This window comes from Jaculus jaculus, chromosome 1 (assembly GCF_020740685.1).
Source record: "Jaculus jaculus isolate mJacJac1 chromosome 1, mJacJac1.mat.Y.cur, whole genome shotgun sequence".
Lineage (NCBI taxonomy): Eukaryota > Metazoa > Chordata > Mammalia > Rodentia > Dipodidae > Jaculus > Jaculus jaculus.
Genome location: NC_059102.1, coordinates 62,010,304 through 62,032,964, shown reverse-complemented (window position 1 = coordinate 62,032,964; position 22,661 = coordinate 62,010,304). Strand labels below are relative to the sequence as shown.

The following is a 22,661-nucleotide window of genomic DNA, read 5'->3' as shown; positions in this document are numbered from 1 at the left end:
GATGGCACCAATCAATACATGATGTGTCCATGCAAAGTTTCTATTTACAAAAAGAATAAGAGAAAAAATACTAAAATGACAAGATCAGAAAAAAACTACCCTTGTCATATAACTAAACTACTTAACATAACAAGTAAATATATAGAGAGTAGCAATAAAAAAGCACCAAGTCACTTATAAGGACAGGTGCATCAGAATAATGACAGATTTATCAACAGAAAATTTAAATCCAAGAGCTTGGAAAGATGTATTTCAAGTTCTAAAAGGTTGCTACCAGCCCAAACTACTGTACTAAGTAAAGTTATATGTCATAAGTAAAGGAGAAAGAAGAGCTTCCTGTGATAAAAACAGGCTAAGGAATTCATAACCACTAATCCAGCTCTACATAAAGGATTCAAAGGAACCCTTTGGACTGAAGAGAAAGAAAAGCACATACATGCAAGAGGCCACAGGAGAAAATAAAGCATACTTGAAGAATATCATTAATGTAAGAAGAGACTAGAAAGTCATTGAACAGTACTAAAGCACAAAACCTATAGGAGTGAATACACATTTTTCAATAATAACTGCATATCAGTTGTCTCAATTCCACAGTCAAAAGACACACATTAACAGCATGCTTCCAAGAAACTCACCTCTTCATAAAATTCTGATTCTTCCTTAGGGTGAAAGGCTGGAAAATGGTATTTCAAGCAAACGAGTCTATGAAATAAGCAAATGCATTATTACTAATTTGACAAAATTTCAAGACAACATTAGTTAAAAGGTATACAGGTCACTTTATACTGATTAAGGGAATAATCCATCAAGAGACTATTACAATTCTAACTGTATTTGCATTGGGCATGAGTGCACCCAATTTTATTAAACAAACACTACTAGATAAACAGGCACATATTAACCCCAATAGTGGTAAATTCAATACCTCACTCTCACCATGTGACAGTTCATCCTTGCAAAAAATAAACAAAGAAGCATCTGGATTAAACATCACAGAACAAATAGAACTAACTTATCTCTATAGAACATTCCATCCCAATGAAATCTTTTCAACAGCATATGAAGTTTTCTGTAAGATATATCTTAATAAATACAGCAAAATTTAAATAATTGCTTGTATTCTATCTGATCACAATGGAATAGAACTACTAATCAACAGCAAGAAAGACTATATAATGTAGACAAGTTCATGAAGATTGAACAACACACTACTGAATATTGAATGAATCACTGAAAAGAATGAACTCAAAAAATTCTTAGAATAGAATGATAATGAAAACATAATATACTACAACCTATGGGATGCAATTATGGTAGTACTAAGAGGGAAGATTAGAGCTCTAAGTGCCTAGATTCAGAAATATCACAAATAAATTAATTAATGATATACCTTAGGGCCTTGGAACAAGATTAACACACCAAACCAAAAATAATAGATGGAAAAAGTAATTAAGATTAGGGTAGAAATTAATGAAATAGAAACAATAATACCCCCCCACACACATACACACACACACAAAGAATAAATGAAATGAAGAGCTGGTTCTTTGAAAAGATAAGCAAGACCAAAAAATGCTTAGCAAAAATAACAAAAGAGAACAGAGAGAAGACACAAATTAATAAAATTAGAGATGAATGGGGAGCCACTAAACATACACCAATGAAATGTAGAAAATCATGAGGACATACTTTAAAAACATATGTGCCACTAAATTGTAAAGTCTAAAACATGAATGAATTTCTAGATACATATAACCTACAAAAATTGAAGTAATAAGAGATAAATCATTTAAACAGAACAGCCAGGTGTGGTGGCACACACATTCAACACACGCATTTAGGAGGCTGAAATAGGAGGATCACCATGAAACCAGCCTGGGGCTGTGGAGTAAGTTCCAAGTTACTAGTTGGGCTATAATGCGATCCTGCCTTGAAATAAACACACAAAACAACAACAACAAAAAGAACTAGAACAAGCAATGAAATTGAAGCAATTATAAGATAATCTCCCAAATTTAAAACAAAAAAACACAGATGGATTCACTGGTGAATTTTTCCAGGCCTTCAAAGGACATGAAACCAATGCTTCTCAAATAATTCCATGAAATAAGGTAGGAAGTGACACAAGAAAACTCATTTTATGAAGCCAGTATTATCCCCATACCAAAAAACAAACGATGGTACAAAAGAAAGAAAATAATGCACCAATCTCTCATGAATAGAGAAAATTTCCAATAAAATACCTGAAACAGAATATAGAAATACATCAAAAAGATCATGTACCATGGTCAAGTCATTCACTTTGTTCCAAAATGCAAAAACAGCTCAACATGCTCAAATTCATAAATCTTATACAGCATATAAATAGTCTCAAAGACACAGAAACCTACAAGATCATTTCAATAGATGCATAAAAAGCATTTGAAAAAACTCAATATCCCTTCATGATAAAAGTTTTGAATAAAACTTGGAATAGAAAGTATGTATCTTAACATAACAAAGGCTAAATCTAACCAAGCTTCAGCCAATACTATACTAATTATGTCCACTAAAGTCAAGAATAAGACTTTCTCCAGTCTTGTTTCACTATATTGCTGGAAGTTTTAGTTACAGCTATGAGACAAAATAAGCAAATAGAAGGGCTACAAATAAAGTAAGAAGTCATCTTTATTTGCAGGTGATATATGATTCTATCCATGAGAATCTCAAAATATCCCACCAAAAACTGGTAAAGCTGATTAAACACTTTCAGCAAAATAGCAGGATACAAAATTAGCACATAAAAATCAGTAACTTTCCTCTATACCAATATCAACCATGCTGTGGATGAAATAAGGGGAACAATCCCATTCACATTTGCCTCAGATGAAACAAAATACCTTGGAGCAATCCAAACCAAGGCAGTGAAAACTTGACAATTAAAATAATAACAATGAAATTGAAAGCCACTTGGAAATGGAAAGACAACCCATGCTCATGGATTGGAAGAATTCAATATTATGAAAATGGTTATCTTACCAAGAGCAATCTACATATGTAAAGCAATTCCTATCAAAAATCCAAAGTCATTCTTTACTGAAATATAACAAAACTTACAACTCATTTGTAATCACAAAATATCTCAGATAGCCAAAGTAATTCTGAGCAAAAGATAAAAATAAGGTTGAATGTATCAACATCCATGATTTCTAGGTATCTTACAAAGTCATAATAACAAAAACACCATGATTTCAGCACAGATACACAGGTGAATGGAACAGAGTAGAAGATTCAGATATAAATTCATGCAGTTATAACCATCCAATTATTTTAATTAAATTTTTTGTTTATTTATTTACTTGAGAGAGACAGACAGAGAGAGAAAGGGGCAGAGAGAGAGAGAGAGAGAGAGAGAGAGAGAGAGAGAGAGAATGGGTGTGCCAGGGCCTTCAGCCACTGTAAACGAACTCCAGATGCATGCGCCCCCTTGTGCATCTAGCTAACATGGGTCCAGGCTTTGAGGATATATTGTGCCTACTAAATTTCTCTCTGAATATTTATGTTTGTGTCCATAGATTAGTGCTGCTCTCTCCTTTGGTCAGAGAAGCTGCTTTTTGCAGATGGTGGTGACTACTGGGAAGATGTAAACTTCAAAGGACTGAGAATGAGTGACTGTTGAGTGCTTAGGGCTGAATGGGACAATCATATCATTCAGAAAACATTGCAGAAGAGGGAACAGAAAGAATGTAAGAGGCAGAGAGAGGGTAAGAGTGCAATGGGACATTTTCTTCCAGACATGAAGTGGCCCATTGCACCTATGACTTCACCATGACTATTACCTGCATAAGAGCCGCACAATATTAGGCCCTTCATCATTGCACCATGGATGTTGGAAAAGGGCAAGCCAAACAAAACAAAGAAACAGAAAACACCACAAAAGTAGAAGAGGGACTAGATGGAGAGGAAAATGGGTTCAGTGGAATGGGACCGGGAAGGGTAGAAGATAATAGGAAGCAAGGAGTGAGAGGATCATGATCAAAATACACTATGTACATGTATGAAAACTGTCAAAGAAAGTTAAAATAATATAAAGGCTGAGAAGATATTGTAGGAGACTCAAGAGAAAGTTAGCGTCTCCCAGGCAGTTTAGTTAGGGCCAGAAGTCCAAAAGAGTACACTAGTTGTCACCTCACATGCCAACACACCTTGGCAGGAATGGAACTTGTGTCTAATCAAGACTTATCTGCAACAGCTGCAGTGACCCCTGTTGCCCACAATCCAGCACACTGCCTAGATGGGTAGCCTTCACTACCCAGATGGGCTGGCCCTGGAGCCTACCCTTCAAATCTACAGACCCATCTAGTCTTCTGGCTTACACACCTGAATCTGAGGAATGAATACATTTTCTTTTTCTTTTTTTTTTTTTTTTTTGTCTTGACTGAATAGATTGTCAGTTGACAATAAAGGTCTCTCTGTGCTCTTTCCAGCTTCCTCACTGCCTCTCCTTGCCCTAGTCACAGGGATACATGTGAGCCTGGCTTTCCCACCCGCCTTGCTGGGTAGGGAGAGAGAGCAGAGTACTGTTTCCTCAGTAATTTTTATTTGCTTTTTTCCTTATATTTGTACTTCTCACTTTAATTACATGTATGATTTTCCTCTGGTAAGTGAATCTACCATTTGTATTTCCCTTACACTCTAGATCTACCATGTGGGTGCTTCCTCTAAACTGTGGACCTGATACCTGTGTAATTTCTCTAAACTCACGGTAACCATAGGTATAACTCTTTACTACCCATTTCTCATCTGAATTTCTTGGTGTCTGCTTTGAAAATTTCCCTCTGCTATTCTTCCTTAAGCTGCCACCATTTGCCCTCTTCACTCTCTCCCATGGGGAAGCTCAGGGCAGATGCTATGGGTGCTTCTTCTAACATAAGCACCTAGGTTCTACCTAGCCACTAGTGCTTGTGGCTCCACTCCAGTCTCTCCCTAAACAACTCCATTTCTTTTAGTGAATCACACAGACTATGCTGTGCCTTCCACACTAGTACCTGTTTCTTCTAAAGATCTCTACGTAGGTCTTATCTCCCGTGTGCTTATGGTTCTGCCCCAGGCTCTTTCCCTGCAGACCTCTACTTCTAAATGAGCCTCATGAACTGTGCCTCCCATATGAATGAGTGCTTCCTGCTTTCCATAATTTATCCTTTTTGAGTCTTTTAAATCAATACCTTATTAAAAATAGGACAGGACCTAAAATATGGGGTTCGTAAACTTGGAGGACCCCTTTGGAAACCCCAAGCCCTGTATCAATATCTCTGTGAATAAAGTGCTAGATGTGCAAGTGTGAAGACCTGATTCTGATCTCCACCACCCGTGTAAATGTGAGCATTCACTTGTAATTCTAGCACCCATTCCGCAGAACACTGAAATGGAGAGGGTGTCACAGGGAAAGCTGGCTCACTAGACTAGCTACATCAGCAAACTCCAAAATCACAGGCAAGCCAATATATAAGGCAAGAGTCATTGAGGAAGATGCCTGACATCAGCCTCAAGCCTCCACATGCATGTTCACATGTGTGCACACACATACAACATATAAAGCATGCATATGCATGCACATTACAAACATACCCATGCGAAAAACCAAAACCCATGGAGCCAAGACAGAAATTGAAGAAGAGTTTAGGTGCAAAAAGGAGGTAAAAAAAGGGAAATTCACATTTGTACTGAGAAAAGCCAACTTAGTTCAGGAGCTGGTGAAGACCCTGTCCCACCCCCACAAAAAAAAGAAGCAAGAGTTTAATGAAGATCAGTTGGTGACGGAACTTAATGGAGGCCGAGTAGCTAAGCTGAGAACACTGCGAAATTACATTTTTATTCTCTCACACATCAAAGCAGCTTCATGAGGAGTTTCTAGCACTCTAGCTCCAGTGCACACATGAGAAAATTGTAGCACAAAATGGTTACTAAACTTGCCTCAGTCACAGAGCCAGAGCATCATAGTGCTGAGGTGTCAGGGCAGCACACACGTGGCCTCACACATGAGGATTCTAACCGCCAAAGGCAGCAGCATTAAAATAACCTCGGAGAAGTCCAGGGACTAATGACCAGGGACAAAAATAACCACCAAGAAGGCACTGCACAGTCAGCCAGCTTGCAAAGACAAACAGGCTTAAGAGCCAACGCCAGTGCAAATCTGCAAGGATGGACATCAACACTGAGCACCAGGCTCTGGGAGGACAGGACATCGGCTCAGTGGGTGTAGGTGGGGAGTGGGGAAAAGAGGATTAAAAGAAAAAGAAGTACCAAGGTAAGAGTAGCCAAAAGCAAGCCTACTAGGGGTAGATTCCAGACAGAAAGTGGTTCTGGCCGCCCCTAATTTGCCTCTCCTGTGGTTGGTCATGTCATCCTCTGACGGGAGAATGCATGGGCTAATCTATGATAACGCAGACCAGGAATGAAACATTTAGAGCACACCAATAACCCATCCTCTTATCCGCTACTGGTAGAGAAAAACACAAGAGTAGGTGCTGGAAATTAACAAGAAAGAGAACCAAATCTTCACGTGGGATCCTCCAACACTGAAATTCAGGAGCAGCTGGAATTTATTTCTGCAGGTAATGCTGAGCCATCTAAAGTTCTTGAGGAGTACAAGGACAAAGCCGTTGTCTCAAGTATCTGTTCCCGACTGTGGTTACAGGTTGGCTTGGATGGAAGAAACATGATAAGTGGTTAAGTGTAAATGCAAGGAAGGCAAGAAGCTATGTTTTCCCGGATCTAGAAGACACAAGGAAGTGTTCATGAGTAGAGAAATGCAAGTTTCCAGGAGACTCCAGATTCTCTAGGACCTCTGATTCCTACAGGGATGGAGGTTTAGAAGGCACAGTGTACATCGGTAACTCAGCAACATTCTGTAAAGACAAGTCCCTAGAAACAGAGGTAAACTGTATAATTTTAGGTACACTCATATTTTCCCTTGAAGACATCCTTCCATGAATGATAAATATAGTTTTGAGCAGGATCCCACATGAATCATGTGGCTGTAACACACCCTACTAGGTTTCCTTTCTAGGAGATCCATGAATCAACTGCCTTGATCTAAAAATTAGGACAATGCACAAGGATCAGCAAAGCAGACAATAGATAGAGCATGAGTAACTATACCAGGAATAAACCATTTCTGCTTGGGTATGAAAAAAATTAATAATAATCCTTTTTTTGGAATATACTACATCTTTGTAAAAGACTGTCAGCAAGTTTACTGAGTTTTGTTTGATAGTTTCTGAACCACTAATGACATAGATTTTTCTTGCTTCTTTGCATGTGTATGTGAGTGTGGTGTGTGTGTATGTGTGTCTGCATGTTCATGTATGTGTGTGTAGTGTATGTGTGACTGCATGTTCATGTATGTGTGTTTGTGTGTCTTCATGCTCATGTATGTGTGTGTGTGGTGTGTGTGTATGCATGTTCATGTATGTGTGTGTGGTGTGTGTGTATGCATGTTCATGTGTGTATATGTGTGTATGCATGTTCATGGACATGTGTATGGTGTATATGTGTGTCTGCATGTTCATGTATGTGTGTATTCATGCTCATGCATGTGTGTGGAGTGCGTGTATGCATGTTCATGCATGTGTATATGGTGTGTGTATGTATGTCATGTATGTGTGTGGAGGCGAGAGTTTGACTTCAGGTGTTTTCTCTGATTGCTCTCCACCTTGTCAATTGAATCAAGGCCTCTCATCTGAAAGCAGAGCTCACTAATTTGACTAGTTCAGCTAGCCCGATATGCCCAAGTATGCCCATCACTATCGCTGATATTATAGGCAGGCTGTTATGCGCACCAGAATTTACATGAGTTCTGTGGATCCAAATTCAAGTCCTCATACTTGCAGAGTGAGCATTTTATACCAAGTGAACCATCTCCCCAGCCTCTACAGGGACTGTTTTTTTTTTGAGATTTAGATTTAGAATTTTAATAGCCCGACATAGTACCACATGCTTTAATCCCAGTACTTGGAAAGTGGAAGTAGGATTGTGATGAGTTTGAAGTCAGCCTGAGATGACAGTGAATCCAGGTCAGTCTGGGCTAGAGGGAGACCCTTCCTTGAAAGGAAAAAAAAAAAAAAAAAAAAAAGAATTTCAAAACAGTTTAAAGAATCTTTACAATTCTGTGACTTCATTTCTTAGTTATTTCATCCTCAGAGTAAAGAAGTAAAGCTGGAGATTCCCATAGGAGCTAAATGTATGTGATTCCATTCACCTTTTCACCAACACTTTTCTGATTATGGTCTTTGAAGTGTAGAAGATCCCCATATATGTCAAGATAGTAAGTAGGCTTTGTAAATAAATATTAAGACATTATACAACACATATTTCTATTAGCTTTTAACACATAGATCCTAATTTCCTCCTGGAGATAACTGAGAACTTTCCAGGATGTTAGAGTATGTAAAAGAGTTTCTACTGCTGAAGCCCTTTTAAATATTTTATTTTATTTTATTTTATTTTACTTTACTTTGTTTATTTGACAGAGAAACAGAGAATGGGTGCACCAGGGCCTCCAGCCACTGAAAATGAACTCCAGACACTTGTGCCCTTTGTGCATGTGGCTAATGTGGTTCCTGGAGAATCAAACCTGGGTCCTTTGGCTTTTCAGGCAAATACCTTAACTGCTAAGCCATCCCTCCAGCCCTGGAGCCCTTTTAGAATCCAACCCAGCAACTCTGTCCACATTCTCTCACCTTTCCTGGGAATTACCATCTATTTCCACATGACTACAAAATCTGTGCTTTGTGGCCCTGCCCCAGGACCATAGTCATGAACAGCTAAAACATCTGACTCCAGTGGAATTTGAAATTGGAAGAGAGAGAGGAATTCAGTTGCACAACAGAAAGCAGCTGTTCAAGTCTCTGGTTCAGTTTGTCCATGAGACTCAGCTGTCTTTCTGCCTTGAAATTTGTGAAGATCCTTTGTCCTTCTCTTACATTCCCTTTGTTGCCTAAACTATCTCTAGTGGGTCTCTGCTCTGAGTTTGTCTCCCCAAGGCTCATGTGACAAGTGGTGCCAAGCTGTGTGGATTGCATTTTCCTTAGATTCGTCTGGTTGGTTGGATGGACTCAGCGACCAGTCTGGCAGTCGCTCTGGAAGAGTAGGTTCAGAAAACATTAAGGGTAGGCAACAGTCTTTGCTTAATGCGTCAGCTCACACCATTGGCTTGCCAGCCCAAAGCCCCCTTCTTCCTCTACCTTTTGCTTCAGCCACAGAAAAAACTGTATCATGCTGGCTCGCCACAGGTTACTTTAGAGCCAAGGATCTCACTCTGGGCTTCTCAGGCTCTTCCAGCCCTCTTAATGCATTACAAACTATGAGGGCTCTCAGAACATGTAAACTCCATAGCAAGCTGCTCAATTTCCTACAGGCAAAGCAAGAAAAGCAAGCAGGCACTTGAATGGCTTCTAGCAACTGTATCATAAGTCCCTACCCTGAAAGTACAGTGAAGAATGAAGCTTTGCTATAGAATGTATCTTCCTCCTACAAATCAGAGAAAGCACCTTCTCCTCTATACGCCACTCCCCACATGAGTCCTAAAAACATCATTTTGTGACAGATTTAGGGGTAAGCCTATTCATTGCACAAACAGGATTCTCTTTTCCAAGCAGCTGCCACCTCTACTGGTAGACTGTGTCCTATTTAGGTACTAAGATACATTCGCTATAGATTGGTTTGCTTTTTCCTTCACAGATTTTCCTCAAGCACTCAAAAAACAAAAACAAAAAAAAAAGAAATGCAATATCCTCAGCAAGTTCTGACAGACTGTATTTGCATTTTATCTTTCCGGAGATTAATTTGAATCTATCCAAGGAAATTAAAATCAACTACAGCCATTTTTCTGAAGTCTCTTTTTAGTTAATAGTCCAATATCATCACAGGCTCAAATCACCAAAGCTTATGACAGTCTGTCTACTCTCACCTCATCAATGGTACTGCAGTGTCAGGGTCAGGGTCTCAAGATAACTTGACTCTAACTCTGTAAATGCATTTTTAATCAACACTTCTGCTTCTTGTCTGGCAGACTAGATAATGAAACCAACCATCCCAGAAATGATAGCTAAGAAAGCTTGATGAACTTTTCAAAGATAAAAATTTTAGAAGCATTGAGGCACTCGCAGAATACTAATCGATAACACAAGTGCTGGGAATCTGCAAGCTTGGTCCCGGACCACTTTTGAATTGAGTCTTTGCCAACTAGAGAGAATTCGTCAAGAGCTTGAGTTGTACTTTTGGTACCTTCACAAAGCTGGGAAGACAAAATTAGTGCCTAAGCCATCCTTCACTCTGAGGCGCTTAACAGTTACCTTCTTATTGCTGGGACAAAACAGCAAACCAGGAGCAGCCTATGGAAAGAAAAGGTTTGTTTCTGGGGATGTTTCTTCATGGCAGAGAAAACATGGCAAGACCAGAATTTGGCTTAATGTCATCTTGAATTGTTAGTATTCCAAGGCACTTAATTAATTAAAAACTTGCTTTGCTTTTAAAACATTATTCTGTGCTTCAAATAATTCATGTATACTGTGTTTGAAAAAGAATGTTGCCAGAAAAGAAAACATCTAGTATACCATCACAAGTGGATATGGATATGAGGTACCATATATATAAATACAAACAACAAAAAAATAGACTCACTCCAGGAGTTCTAGACACTAGTATTCTTAAAGATATTGTACTTCTTGGGTTAAAGGAGATCAAAGTCAAGCTTAAAAGTTGTAATACAAATAGCCAAGAAACATGATAAAGTATTCAACCTCATTGGTCATCAAAGAAATACAAATCAAAGCTAATTAAGGGCTGAGGAGATGACTCAGTGGTTAAGGAGCTTGCCTGAAAATCCTAATTACTGGATTTGATTTGCCAGTACCCACATAAAGCCAAATGGAGAAAGTGGCACATATGTCTGGAGCTCATTTGCAGTGGCAAGAGGCTCTGGTATACCTATCCTCTCTTTGTCTGTCTCTCTGTTTACAAATAAATAAAATGTTGAGAGTCCATCTTAGCAGTCAGAATGGCAATCACTAAGAAAACACATAACAGCAAATGCTGGCAAAGGTGTACACCAAAGACAACCCCTACGCATTGTTGGCGAGAATGGTCACAGGCCCAACCACTGTGGAAGTCAGTTTGATGGTTTCAAAACTAACTCAAAAACTAACAATATATCTTCGCTATGACTCAGCTAACCCACCTTATTTACCAAAAGAACTCCAACTTGACATTTGACAGTGATTATTTATATATCAGTGTGTATTGAAGCACTACTCACAATAGCTAAATTAGGGAACAAAACTACATATCCCTAAACAGGGAAACAGATAAAGAAAATGTGGTTATATGCACAGTGGAATTTTTTTCAAACATAAAGAGTTAAAGTTATGTCATTTGCAGGAAAATAGATGCCACTGGAAATAATCATAGTAAGTGGCATAAGCCAACTGCAGAAAGACAAACATCATATATTTTTCCTCAATTAAGTTCCTGGAACTTGTATATCTATATAAAATTATGTATATATGTATGTGACAAAACTAAAACTCTCTAGGAAAACAAAGGAAACCAGCAAACAGAGGAGTGAGAAAAGGGAAGGCAAGGGAAATGAGGAGGAAAATGCTGAACATAAATATATGCATGTACAAAACTTCAAAAGTAAAATTAATTTTAAAAATCTCTATTATAGACCAAGGATATGCAACAGTGGTAAAGACCTTGCCTTACGTTTGTGTGGTATTAAGGTCAATTCCCAGAACTCACACATATACACATCCAATACACATACACATAACACACAAACACACAGCACACATATTCTGGTAGAAAACAGTGACAAAATAAAGACTAAAAAACTAAAAATTTTTATAAATTAAAAATTAAAAAAACAGCACTCTGGCTAAATTTCATGGCTAAAAAAAGTATACAACTAAAACATAGACCACAGGGAATTTTCCATGCCAAAACATAACATATAAAGATAGAAAAATACAAAAAAAGAACATGATATAAAATACATCTTTTTTCATTAGAATTGAAGAAGAGAAATAGGTAATGGGTTAGAAGCACTATCTCTAAAGATAAAAGCTGAAATTATTTTGGAATTGATGAAATAACTTGTAACTAGAGTTGATAGGGTCAAAACCTAAACCCAGGTAGCTCTAACAGGCCCACCTCAGCCACCTGTCCTCAACATGCCATTTAAACAAACAGTGGTGAGAAGCCAAGGGAGGAGATTTATTTAATGTACCCACACTAAGAAGAGGAAGAAAGAAATTCGGTGATCTGTGAGGTCCATCTTCAGGATCTTGACGTAAGCTCCAGGTGAAAGCAGGGCAGAGAGCCTGGCCTGTGGGGTCTGCCCATCACTGTGCCATCCTTGCCCCAGTCCAGTGACCCCTGCAAGATGCTCAGACAAGTGGTCAGAACTGAAAAGTCTCTTTCTAGGAGACAAGCACTCTGTTCAGTTGCCACCAGGGCCCCAATCTTTTCCTTCTCTCATCATGAAATTCTTTGGAAATTCCAATTTTTGAGGTCCATTGTCTCAATAGTATGATAGTGGAAGTGAGACCCTAAGTGTCTATTTAGAATATCTTAATTCCTGACAGGACAGTTACACAGTCAGACTGTATTGTAGAAATATATACTAAAAATGGTTTTTACAAATCAAAGCTAGGGTCTGGGGTAATGGCCCAGTGGGTGAGAGCACTGGTGGCTTGCCATGCAAGCATGTGAGTCTAAAAGGCCTGAGATGGCCAGAGTTCAATCCCCCAGTGTTCATGAAATATGTTGGATGTGACCATGCATGTGTCTAACCCCCAGCTCTCTTCTAGAAGCAGAGACTAGAGAATCATGGGGCTTTCCGACTGGAAAACAGCCACTCTGAATCGATGAGAGACAACCCAAGATATTTGAAGGTCTCCTCTGACTACTACATGCATTCAAGGAGGGCACACATGCATATGCCCCATGCATAGCATACCACACATACCCCATACCTGTGCATATGACACATGCACACACACCACACCACACCACATACTCTGCACATATACATGTCAAAAGTGTTATTTGAATTTACTTTTAAAAACTCAAGGAAGAGGCTGGAGAGATGGCTTAGCAGTTAAGCGCTTGTCTGTGAAGCCTAAGGACCCTGGTTCGAGGCTCAATTCCCCAGGACCCACGTTAGCCAGATGCACAAGGAGGCGCACGCATCTGGAGTTCGTTTGCAGTGGCTGGAAGCCCTGGCGCGCCCATTCTCTCTCTCTCTCCATGCTCTCTCTCTCTCTCTCTGTCACTCTCAAATAAATAAAATAAACAACAAAAAAATTTAAAAAAAAAACTCAAGGAAGAAACATCAGATGTGGGCAGTCATATAGTCTCACTGCATCCATTCAACACCCATCCCCTTCTAGCTGAACAAAGGTCCATCTGTCCCTGCTGTGCCACTTACATCCTGAAGCAAGATGAACTCGGCTCTCAGCTTTCTTGCATGATGCAGCTCTCTACCATACGAGGCGTTCTGCCGCTCCCACAGCCCCGGGCTTTGAGCAAATTCTGTGGCGCCCTCATGCCCACCTGTTCAGAAATGCTGCAATGGCATTTCCTCGATCCCAGTTCCTGAAGGTCATGTAAATGCTACGGAATCTGCCTTCTTCCCCAAACCTGATTTGTCGGGTCTCTGACATTCAGTGCCGATCAGTGAGGTGTCTTTTATCCACTACTCTCAGAACCTGGGCAGAGCTCTTGTCAAGGATCCAAGTCTTCTATGTCTTCTGATTCTCTCTTTCCTGATGGAAATTTTTGTCTAGCTGCTGGTGAGAGAAACAATTCCAATCTAACACTTTCCCTCTAAATCTTCTCTCTGACAAGCAGACCAATAAATCAATTATACAAGGAATGAATATCTGTTTCTTTGAGTAGGTGTCTGCTAAGTTCCTTCATTCTAGAACAATGACTACCATGAAACAAGGAGGGTAAGGAAACAAGAAAACCCACTGGGTAATAAAGCTGAATTGGTTTCTTTATTTATAACAAAAAGAGAGAGAGATAAAAACACACAGGGTGCGCCAGGGTCTCTTGCCACTGCAAACAAACTACAGATGCATGTGCCCACTACTTTGTGTATCTGGCTTTACATGGATATGGGAAATCAAACCCCGATTGTCAGGCTTTGCAAGAAAGTGCCTTTAGCCACTGAGCAATCTCCTCAGCCCTTGAATTGATTTCTTAACCTATATTTCACAACATACAAGTTGTAACTAATACATGTGTGCACACACTTATATTTGTTAGATACTTATATATAAACATACAGAGAGAGTATTTCATGTGTATGGGGTTTATTGTTATGTGCTTTACTTATTTATTTTGAGACAGTTCCTGCTATGTAGTCCAGAACAACCTTGGATTCCTGCCTCTACCTCCCAAGTGTTGGAATTACAGACATGTACCATGATACCTGGTTTATACATACAAGTTCATCGCAGAATGTATCATTCTGTGGATAGCAAATGCTTAGTTAGTAAAAACTGCTGCACAAACACAAAGACCTGAGTTTAGATCCACAGCACTGACTTAAAAGCTACACATTGTGTTGCAAGCCTGTAATCCCAGGGCTTCAGAGGCATAGATAGGAAGTACTTGGGAATTGCTGGTTTAGCTAGTCTAGCTGAATTGGTGTGAGCTTCAGTTTCAATGAGAGATAATGTCTCATAAAATCAAATGGAAAGAGATTGAGAATGACACCTGGCATCAACCTCTGGCCTCAACACATGTGTATGCACACATGCATAGGCATTTGCTCATACACATGTGCCCACATACATATGAACACACTGACACATACACACTCAAAATAATTGTATAGAATTTTGTTCCATATCTGTATGTGTTGACTGTCCATTACTGTACCAACAACTTGAGATAATCAACTTGAAACAAGAAAGGTTTCTTTTGTTTGGCTCACGGTTTGAATAGCTCAGGTATGGCCAGCTGGCCCACTGCTTTTAGGTGTGAGACAGAGCAGCATATCATAGCAAGAAGTGTGTGGTGGAGCAAGCTGTAGTGAAAGAAAAAAAGAAAAGAAAGGGAAGTGTCCCACTATCCTCTCCAAGGACACATTTCCAGTAACTGGAAGAGTTCTCATAAAGACCACCTCTTCAAGTTCCCACCCCTCTTAATAACATCATAGGCAGGAACCAAGCCTTGAATGACAGGGACCCTAAGGAAAATTTGTCTGAATCCTAGGACACCTAAACACCTTTTTATTTTTTGATGTTCTGAGATCTCCATTTTTGTTAGGGTGGTGGTTGTCATCTTTATTCTTTTGTTTTCTGTTTTTTGAGATAATGCTTTGCTATGTAGCCCAGGCTGGGCTCCTTCTTGCAATGCCTCAACTTCCTTACTGTCAGGATTATACGAGTGCGTCACCATATCTGGTGTGGGACCTTATCATAACATGTTCTAAAACTAGCATATACCTATATAATTTATATTAATGTTGACCCTTGTTCCTTAACAGTCTTTTTCTTTCCTTACTGTTATTTTACTAGTTCACAAAAATATCAGGAAGTAATTTTTGCAATTGTTTAATCCTATAAGAAATACCTGACAAAGATAACGTTAGGAAGGAAGGGCTGGTTTGGGCTTACAATTCAAGGGAAGATAGTCCATCGTGATGGGGAAGGCCTGGTAGTCGATATCTGAGGCAGCTGGTCACATGGAGTCCCCAGTCAGGAAGCAGAAGGCAGACAGAAAGTGAGGTTGGGGATTGAGGAGATGGCTCAGTGAGTGGTTAAAGACTCTTGCTTGAGAAGCCTGCCTGCTAGGTTGAGTCCTTCAGTGCCCATATACTCCCAGATACACAAAGTGGCACATGCATGTGGAGCTCCTTTTTAATGACAAGAAGCCCTGGCATACCCATCCATTCTTTCCCCACCCCCATAAATAAAAATATTTATATAAAAAAAAGAAAGTGAAGTTGAGGCTGATGTTGAGGTTGAGATTGGGTTATAGCTCCTCAACACCCTCCCTCGGTAACCCATTTCTTTCAGCAAGGATCCACCTCCTAAAGATTCTACCACCTTCCATAACAGGCTCCACCATCTGGGGACCAAGTGTTCAAAAACAGCATCTGCTGGAGACATTTCACATTCAAACTACCACTGCCCACCTATCTTACACAAACAGGCAGTTCAGTAGAGCAACTTGAGCAGAAAGCTTTTAGGTGCAGAGCACTAAGTCTTGGGCCTTCATATTCAGAATCAATCGCAAGACCAGTCCATTTGAGCTTTTATCATAAAAACAAGCCCCTGGGCAGCAAATGGCAGAAATGAAAGAAAAATGACAAACATTTCTCACAGTTCTAGAGGCCAAGAAGTTCACAATCAAGGCCCAGCAGATTGGCGTCCAGAGAGGACCTGCTTCCTTATATATGACACTTTCTCCCTGTGTCCTTACATAGTGAAAATAATAACTCTCAGGGACTCTTTTTCTTAAGGACATTAATCCCATTAACGAAGTATCCTCCATTCTCCTAACCTAATTACCTCCTAAAGGTTCTATCTACCGATACCACCACACTGAGGTTAGGATTTCAACATGTGAATTTGAGGGATACATAAATATTCAGTCACTGTAAAGGACTGTCATAAACTCTGGCGTGACAGGAAGTGAAAGAAAACAGGACTCTTGTTTAGGTCATGGGTAACTTCTCAGATCTCAGAGAACACAGAACACTTGATCTGGACACCACAAAACCATATTTGAGGCCCACAGAGCCATCCTCACTTAGTAACCGAGCCCATTCTTCTGAGATGGAAACAAGATAACAAGCTCTCCTGACAGGCCAGGATCAAAACAACTAGCCCCAGTGGCTGTGAGGAAGCCAGGAAGCAGGCACCGGGCATCAGGATCAGGCAGCAGCTCACCCCCTGGAGCAGAGCTGGCAACAACAGGAGGGAGCAACTGGGGTGTGAGTCACTGGGGTGGGGGAGGGCAGAGGCTGTTCTGCTGGTAAACATCCCCAGAGAGCAGAGCCAGACCAGGAAATGCCAGCGTGTCAAGCTGTGGTTAGAGTGGATGCCAGGGCACTGCCACAAGGACCATACCTCAGGGTATTGGGAGACAGACGCCTCCTTATTTTTGTTGTGGGGTAGCTAGTGGTTTTTGCTTTTTTTTCAGAATCCTGAAAGTTTTCTTTTAAACAAGTTTCAAGGGGATTTTAAAGCAGTACTGTCGGAGGATCTGAGCCACTGAGCACCTTGCCCTTGACCTGACTTTTGGAGGACTCAACACTAGCCTCCCCCCAGCCTTGCCCCTGACAGAATAAGGGAGCCTAGGAAGCAAGGGACCATCCCCATGGGACTCCTGCACAGGGACGGCCAGCCACGTCAACCATGCTTCTGGTACGCAAATGTATTCTGCCAAAATGACTCTGAGCCCAGTTCAAGGCCCGGATGCACCTCTCAGCCCACCCTGGCCTATGCTAAACATCTGCTTGGTGGGCCAGCGGTTAGATTTGCATGTGGGTTGATCAATGCACCCTCCCAACCTGCCACACTGAGTAAGACAGAAGCAGGAAGAGAAAGGAAATCCTCCTTATCCCCAACTCCATCAGTACTTGTGGCATCTGCTGGCAAAAGGACCTAGACTCTTGATCATTATTTGGAGATTTACAGTCGCTCTGATGTTTGTTTGTTTGTTTTTAAGTTTGTGTGATTTTTGTTAAGTTCTTTTGTTTGATTATTTGTCTTTGTTTTGTGGCAGGAGCTTAATTCTTTCTGGATTTCTGGTCTTGTTTTACTTTTTATTAAGCACCTATGAGGACATACACTTTTGATTAAACATCCATAAGTCAGAATACAAATTATAAAATAAATGAATAAACCCTGCTGCCACTTTACAAGTTTTAATCCTCTTATCTCAGATGACACTTTGGGAGACGAGGCTTGCATAATTAAGTAGCATAAAAGCCAGAGCATATAGTCAACGTAGTTGTATCTGTTGAGGTTTCATTTCATGTTCCCCTTGTCTTAGACAGCGAGACTCTCAATAAGATAGAATGACCGTCCTCAAAACAAAGCCCCTGGATGATTCAAGTTGTACACAAAACACTAATAGCTGTGCAAGGGAGGGTAAGTGAGGCCCAGACAGTGCAAACTACAGATAGAACTTAACCCATTACCGAACACTCTCCTGTATTCAAGGACACATTTCCACATCCTTCCGTGGAAGACACAGTGCTCTCACATTTCACGAATAAGCAAGACAAGCCAGTGGTGGCTGACACATTAACACTTCATCTTTGATTAAGAATTTTTTTTCATGTGAGACATATTTTCTCAGCAGAGAAACATGACTCAGAAAGTTCTTCCTTCAACAGTGCTCCATCCAGCGAGCCTTATCATCAGTGACAGGCTCTGATTGGCAATGGCACCCAGCCTTTGATAGGATGAGTGTCATCAGTGTTTCTGTCTGGGTGGAATATTGACTAATAAAGTTTCAGGAGACATTCAATTATTCACACTGTTATTCAAAATAGGCATTTGCATGGCCCTATACTTCCCGTAACATAAGTGTTTTGCAACTACCCTGGGGTAATATAGGTGTTCTTTCTTTCTTCCTTTCCTTTCCTTTCCCTTCCTTTCTTCCTTTTTTCCTCCCTCCCTCCCCTTCTCTCTTTCTCTCTCTCTCTTTCTTTTCTTTCTTTATTTCCACCAATAAAGTGTGCTTCAGAGGACAAAGTACCTGCGAAGGAGGAAGCAATGACATACAGTGAGCTGGGAAATTCCAGCTGCCCTTCTGCCCTACTTATAAGGAATAGATATGACTCATTTTTAAGATGCAAACAGATGTTGACTTGGCTAACAAAATCTGCTGCAAAATGTAACCTCTCTAGGACCTTGTTTCCTCTTCTAGAAAAAAAACAAAACAAGTTATTATATTTGGACACCTGGATAGCATTGTTTAAATACTGCAATGAAAGACTAGGCCCACATGCTTTCTTGAATGTGTTATTTCTTATGCCCTTGAAGTCAGCCTTTTTCTGGAACAGAGCTATTTACAGAAGACAAGCAGAACAAGCCGGTGCACCACAATTCAAAATGTCAGCTCTGCAGAAGTGTGGTGGTCTGCTTGTAAACAAGTAGACTTATCAGGTACAAAGACTAGCGATTTCTCAAGTAGTGATCAAACTTTAAGAATCCAGGGTCCTAGGCTTAATCCTGGCTCTACACTAAATAGCTATGTGACCTGTTTGTTTCCTTACCTGCAAAATTAAGAGATTGGGCCTTTAAGGCCACTCCATTTTTGTTTTGTAATTCTAAGATTAAAAACTAACTGGAAGCTTGGCATGGTGGTGCATGCCCTTAATCCCAGCACACAGGAGGCAGAGGTAGGAGGATCGCCATGAGTTCGCAGCCACCCTGAGACTACATAGAGAATTCCAGGTCACTCTGAGCCAGAGTGAGACCCTACCTCAAAAAAACAAACAAAAAAAAAGTAAATAAACAAAATAAAGCAATAGACATGTAACAGACTTAGAAACAATTCCTTACTTCATTTGGTTATTGTGGTGATCACATGAAATTATATTCATGGCCAGTTTATCATGGGTTATTATGGCCCATAGAAATGTTGTTACTGTCACTCATCATAGATGTAAACATATTTATCCAATAAACAGTGGCCAAGAACTTTCTACTTATGCAGGCAGTATACCAGTCTTAAAAATAATACAAAAATAAAATCACTCACCCAAGGCTCAGGGGAAGTCAAAAGAGCTCAGATAGAATGATGAAAGTGCTTAAATTTGCTTTTTCTTTTCTGAAAACTTTCAGAACAAACAAACAAATTGCTGAAGCTACATTTTTCTTTATGTTTAAGCACTATGTATCTTCAAGTGTTCGTGCTTCATGCCTAAAAGAAAGACAAAAAAGCATAACTGACACTCTGAAGAATCTCTCAACTGGTTTCAGCAATAGGTGAAGAAATAAAAGATGCTACATTTTATTAACCATGCAAATGAAAAATAGTGGGGAGTGTTCACTGGACTCCAAGTTCCAAGCAAGGAGAAATGCTTGCTACTTTCACAGTTGATGACAATGCAATACTGACCTTGAGCTGTGAGAAATATGACCTGTAGACTTGTAGCGCCAGGTGCGGCGCCTGCTCTGACTTGACTTTTCTGTAGCATTTATTCCCTGGAGCTCCTTTACTTGCATACTCATGCCTCTGCATTTTCTGGTCCCTGTCCTTAGCCAGAACAGGCAAGAACTTTCCCCACTACTCCTTTTTCTCCCTCTGTCCTTCTTCCTTGCCTTCATCACCTTCATTGTTTGCATAGGCTGACTGCCATTCAGGACACAGCTCCACCTCATTTCCTCCTTGAAGTCCTTCCAAATCCTCCTTTATCCCCCCCTCACCCCGAGTCTGTGAGATGCCCTGTACTCCTGCTGGCCTGTAGCATCATCATGGCATTTGAAAGACTTCTGTCCTTTCATCGCTGTCTTTCACCAGCCCAGTGGTTCTCACCTATAGAGAGTTTTATCCCTCAAAAGATATTTGGCAACATCTGTAGACATTTTAGTGTGTCACCAACTGAAGGTGGGGGAACATCCCGGCACCTGCTGGGTAGGTGTAAAAGGCAAGGGTACAGCTAAACCAATCACCTGACCGCCCCCACAGCTAGTGGCTAGCTTGACCCAAGCACCATCAGTGCCCATGCTGAGAAAACATGCCACACTGACTTCCTTATAGGAAGCACTTCATTCAGCCCAGTCCTCTAGGCTCCAACCACGATGCCCAGTGTTCTGCCGGAATCCAACTTCACAACTCAGTTAAAATGTAATGGAAACATCTGCTACCCCTCTAGGATATAAGTAATAAGGAATCTGAGCATATCTGACAAACCAAAGGAAAATCAAGATCCATAGGTGAGGAAGGAAGGTGAACACTGAGCTTTCTGTGACGCTTCCTGTCTGGCTCTCCACCTGGGTCTTCCCTTTGTCATTCCTGCAGGTGCTCCCCCACTCTTGAGCATGCTCGCTTCAGTTCCACCCAAAGCAGTCATTTAACCACAGTCTAATACATTGTCCCCCATCACATTATTTTAGCTTTTCCTTCCATTGAATTTTAATATTTAAACATATGAGTTACTGAGCACCATGTCTGGCAGGACAGGAAACAGAAAAATGAGCAAGAATCAGCCAATCCTAACTGGGCAAAGTTGAGGAGCAGTACAAGACAGGAAACACCGCTTCATAGGGAAGGCCTCTGATGTAGATCATCAAGCATGTTTCATGATGAGTTTGAACCACACCACGCATGTGTATTCATGTCCTTATCTGGAGTCTGACCAGCTTAATTATAATTGCCACCCATTAGGACAAGCTTTATGAGCCTTAGCTTGAGTTCCAACTCTCAGGGGCTTATTAAAGCACAGCTTGTAGGAGCCCAATTTCCTCTGTTTCTGATCCCCTCTGGTTTCACGGTCTCAGATGGAATCAGAGAATTTGCATTTCTTCTTTATTTTAGCTTAGTTATTGATTTTTTTTGTGTGTGTATGTAAAAAGTTTACTCTTATATCTCCTCTCCCCTACCCCCATTCTACTGAGGGTCCTCCTTGATGGGGTTATTGCTATTCATTGAGGGGTCCTAAAGGCCACAGTCAGTCTCTGGGTGAGCCTCAGGCTATTCCTACCCATCATGAAGCTCGTACTCTCTGGCCCCTCTCCCACAAGGTTCACTGAGCCCTGGCAGGCATGTTAGCAGTCTGATTTAGTGTTGCTTTCTCTGTGGCCTCTGGGTCTCTGTTTTGATGAGGTTTGAATGACCACAGAGCTGGTCACCATCTCCCTGGAACTGGTTTTCAAACTAGCCATCCTCATGTCACTGCTTCCTCGGAAATGACTGGGCAGATGCAGTGGAGGTGACCCTTCCTGTAGTGGGGCAGTCATCTCTCTATTCTTGATGTATTGATTTATCCTGGTTCTCCCAGTATTCACTGCCGTCTATAGAATAAAACAGATTCTCCAACCAAAAGCAAGAGCAGCTTGGCTGAGAGGGGATAGTATGTCGTAGTTTTTCTCTCTCATGCTATGAATATGATTGGTGGGTTTCTGACCACCCAGAGGGCCATCATCACTTCAGCACCCTCAGCCAGCTGACTCCTTTCCTGACCAAAGCACATTCTTCCTTTGAACAGGAAGGGAGAATGATATTCCAATCTATTCCTAAAATCAAGGACAGGATCAGTTTGCAATATAAGTTTATTGTCTGACCCTCTTCATTGTACTTATATATATATATACATACATACATATATATATATATATATATATGTATATACATACATACATACATACATACATACATACATATATATATATATATATATATATATATATATATATATATATATATATATCTCCGAGTCTTATATCCTGGCAGCAGGGGGAGGGAGCGGCTCCACACGGCTGAGGATGACCTGAACTCCCCATCCTCCTGGTTTCCCCCTCCTTGCCTTGGTGCTAGGATTGTACCTGTGCAATACCACACCCTGACATTTTCTTTTTTTTTTTTTTCTCCTTATTCTCACATCCAGTCTCTAATTCATGGCTTCACTGATTTCTTGGAATTCC

At 40.5% G+C, this 22,661-nt stretch overlaps 1 long non-coding RNA gene across 1 annotated transcript in view; it reads right to left on the bottom strand.

Moving 5' to 3' along the window:
• Window positions 1–651: 651 nt before the first annotated feature.
• The window catches only part of LOC123460946, a 33,550-nt gene continuing 11,540 nt past the window's right edge, over window positions 652–22,661 (bottom strand). Inside the window, exons 2-3 of the long non-coding RNA XR_006637295.1 lie at window positions 19,777–19,938; window positions 652–702 (exon numbers count right to left, since the gene is read on the bottom strand). This is a non-coding gene — a long non-coding RNA (uncharacterized LOC123460946). The remainder of the gene's footprint in view (window positions 703–19,776; window positions 19,939–22,661) is intronic.